The sequence below is a fragment of the Cryptomeria japonica genome, chromosome 4 (genome assembly GCF_030272615.1).
Source record: "Cryptomeria japonica chromosome 4, Sugi_1.0, whole genome shotgun sequence".
Classification (NCBI taxonomy): domain Eukaryota; kingdom Viridiplantae; phylum Streptophyta; class Pinopsida; order Cupressales; family Cupressaceae; genus Cryptomeria; species Cryptomeria japonica.
This window is the reverse complement of record NC_081408.1, coordinates 679369181-679373515: the sequence shown is the minus strand read 5'-3', so window position 1 is coordinate 679373515 and position 4335 is coordinate 679369181.

Here is a 4335-nt window from a genome sequence, read left to right as displayed (position 1 = left end):
GAGTATATAATTAGCAATAAAATCAAGATATAAACACTGAACCTTGTATATCATTCACATGTTCTTATGGTCATTAATTGATATAATCATCTGCATGACCGATATTTGATAATCTTTTATAGCTTGCTGGTTGATTCTTCATTTTCTAAGTTACACAATTCAGTTGTTGATAAAATGCCTTGATTTTCGTTAATTTGTTTGCTCGTTATTTGTTTCAAAATCCTAGGTGTTTTGGGTTTTTCTAAGTTTTCTGAATGTTTTGGATTTTCAAAGATTCAAAAGATCGCCTTAGTAAAAGGAAATTAGGATTTTGCCCCTAGTGGAAACAAAATTTATTATGGATGTATGAATTGATCAAGATCCAAACCATGGTGGGATACACATGCAGATATGATTGATTCTGATAAAATCTAAGAGAGTGACTATGACAAGTATGTCAAAGATTTATAACTATTGGTAGGCTGCATATTTTTTGCTAATGGTTCAGAGCAATGTATGCGAAAGATGGAATGGTTAAGCTAAGATAGATGGAAGCGATAAGTGCAAGAGGATGAAGCGGATAGGTGCGCAAAGTGATCTCATAGATGAAGGAACTCACATTTTTTTTAGATAATGCCTGTTTACCAGGTTTTCACCATCTAAATTTATTGCATTTTTCTCATATTTTAATTTTTTTGTCTTTTCTGATTTTCACTCTTTTATGCTTTTTTAAAAAAAAAATTTTAATTTTCATTGTTTTATGCTTTTTCTAATTTTTTAGAGATGAAACATGTCCTGCCATCAATTGATAAAGATAAGACTACCCAGAACAAAATCTAATAGTCATGCTGATCTATGCCATTGTTTTGATTTGTTCGATGATTGATAAGAATGTCTGGTTTCAAAGAGTGAGTACCTCATGTAAGACCAACTGTCTGGTTACGATTGTATGTATCCCTATATAGGACACGTTGATGTTGATAGAATTTGAGTGATGAATTGATTAACAAGACATGTGATCAGTTTGATTGCAGTATTTGGTAAGTGCAAAAGCTAAAAATCACTTTGATGATTAGATTTAATGTGTTTGATGCACATGTATGATGAAATTAGGACTCATTGATTGATTTGATTGATCAATTGATTGATGTTGTTGGATAGATTGATTTGATTGTTGGATTACGTGATTGGCTTGATTTCTCAATAGATTGCTTGATTAGCTTGATTAATTAGTTTGATTTATTGCTTGATTGATTGCTTGATTAGCTTGATTTGATAGATTGCTTGATTAGGTTGATTGCTTGATAGATTGCTTGATAGATTAGATAGATACCTTTGATTAGCTTCGGGAGCTCTAAGAAACCAATTTAGTTTTTGATGTAAGAGCTGAGTAGAGTTTTTAGTAAACTCAGTGATTGATAAAAAACCATGATTGATAGTTTTAAAATGATTTTATAGCTTAAGTTGCTTCAATTTGATTTGATACATTTGATAATTGATGATTGAATCAGTTTGATTGGATAGATTTGATTGGCTTTAAGAAACCGATTTAGTTTCTAATGCAAGAGCTTAGCAGAGTTTTGATTGAACTCAGTGATTGATAGAAAACCATGATTGATAGGTTTTAAAAAATGATTTGATAGCTTAAGTTGCTTCAATTTGATTTGATAGATTTGATAATCAATGATTGATTCAATTTGATTGCAGACTTTGATAGTTTTCATATTGTTGATTTGATGGATGGGCCATGTGCTCATGCTTTGATTTTCCATTTTGTTCTTTTTTTTTTTTAGTTTTTGGACATTTTTTATTTTTTCAGCTTTTTGGATTAGAAGAAAGATGTATTTGGTTTCCCCAATGTATAGCAAGACAAGGAATGGATGAATTATTGAGCTAAAGATGAATGGGTGAAAGATGGAGGTAGCTTATGAGGAGACACGTCAAGAGGATTTTTTTTGAAATCATGTTTTTGTCCTTAGTTTTGATCAAGATCAAGGATGGAAAAAGAGATATGGATAGGAGAAACAAGATCATAGATAGTGATAGATGAGGGAAGAAATGAATAGTTAGGATAGATGGTATAGATTAGCATGAAGCAAGATCATAGATAACACTGGATGAACTTAGATAGAGTAATGGATACTGGAGGAAGGATAATGGGAGATGTGGTATGAAGAGTAGAGTGGATGAAACTTTTACCCCAAGCATAGATGTATCCATTTGTAAAGAGGTGATATATAAGATTGTCATAGTATTTAGAACCACCTGAATAAATGTTCCTGAACTTTTCAAAGATAGAGACCCAACCCACACTTAGAACCTCTGATAAATTCAACCAAACATATCTAACAACTAGGAAATAGACTCAAAAGGGAAGAAGAATCCCAAATTGGATCATGGTACTTAGTCTTTGATTACCCATGTGTGTGTAATTGGGTTTATTCTAGCTCATATGATCATTGTAATCTTCAGAATCCAACATGGCTAGCTACATGAGTTACCTTGACTTCAAAAGCATCCTGGATAGAGCTTCGCTGTCAAAAAGAATTCATAGCTTTTATGAGGTTATCGTTGTAATATCAAAAATATTTCTCCATTGCCAACCAGGCATCCATAGCCCCGATGGAGTTACTCGCATTTTCCAATAGCCAAGCTTTTGATATTTGACTTTTTTCTTTTCTTTTCTGGATATTTCTTTTCCTAATCATGCTTTGGCTCTTTTGATATTGTCTTTTTCTTTTCTTATTTCGATTGCATTGCCTTGTAAATAATGAAACTTACATGGGTCTGATAATTACAGTGGCACTGAAGTAAGATTTTAGATTTTTCACTAGCCATGTCTTCGACTAAGAGATCACAATGATTTAAAGCAATTGATTAAGTGTATGAGATGTAGTAATCAAAAGGTGTCGGTACCAAGATACGATAAGTGGTTCTTTTCTAGATTGAGTGTGTATCCCAACTAAAAGATAATGTTGAAGATGAATAAACTTGGATTCTAAAGTGTACCATGAATAGATATCTAGGAAAAGGATTGAACATGAGATTTGAGCATGGACAAGCATGTGACAAAATGACACAAATGCCTATTTCACGGATGATGAATTTATGCAAAGGATTGGATGAAAGGGATGGAAGGATAGAAAAGATGTGTTGGATAATAGATAGAATGTTTTTAAGATTTGTGTGAGGATAGGGAAATTTATTCAAGTTGAGTGTTGGTACACAACTTAAGAAGTAATGAAGATATGGAGGAAAATTGAATTTTGGGACATAAGAACCCAAAATAGATAAAGGAAATTATGGAAGAATAGTTTTGAAAAGATGCTTAGATAGTTGTTTGAAAGAAGTTCAAAGATGTGTTCTTTTGTTGATATTTCTTATGGATCATTTGAGGTGATGGAGTAGTGGATGGAGGGAAGTAAGGACCCAAGATGAATGGAAGGGATATAGAGTTTGAATTTGGAATAAAAGGACCTAAAATGGATATGGAGGATGAAGAGTTTGAATTTCGAACAAAAGGACCTAAAATGGATTTGGAGGATAAAGAGATTTCTTGATCTTGATCTTGACTTGGAGTAGGCTCATTTGAGTTTGTGTTTTTCACTTGATTTTGAATTAGGTTAGTGAAGGAGGTGGAAGGGATACCATGCTCTTGCTTAGGAGGTGGATGTTGAATGGGACTCTGCTCTTGAGATAAAAGGGGATCATCCTGGATGGAGTACTAGAATTTTAGGGGATCATCATAAGATTATTGATATGTAGGATCTAGATAAAAAATGGGATTAGATTGGAGAGCCATGATATCTTGATCTTGATTTAGGCTAGGACTCATTTCCTTTGAATAAGCTTCTTCTTTTTCAAGTGACAAGAGATGGTCATATGAGTGATCAAAGTTTCAGTTTTGATAGGTTGATGTTGTTGACTTGATGGATACTTCCTTTCGGATACTCAAGCTCACTAAGTCGAATAGAGGGTTTGTTGGATAGGCCCCTATGACAAAGTATGTCAAATGATATGGATAAAGTCTCTTGATATGGAAACTTGATTTGACTAAATTGAATACCTAGCTAGGTATTGTTGTCGTTGAGATAGTTGGATGATAAACTCTTGATCACTTGGTTTGATATTCCCCTAATCTTGTTGGATGAAAGTCTTTGTACTACCCTTTTGATCAATTTTTTTTTCGGCAATTTGTTGGATTTTTGCTCACTCGTAGATGATAATTTTTTTCAATTTTTGACCATTTGGAACACGTCATAGACATAGAAGACACAATGTTTAATAAACAAAATGCACAAGCAAGACAAATCTTATGACAGGGTGAGACAATAGTTGTTGAATCTCACATGGGGT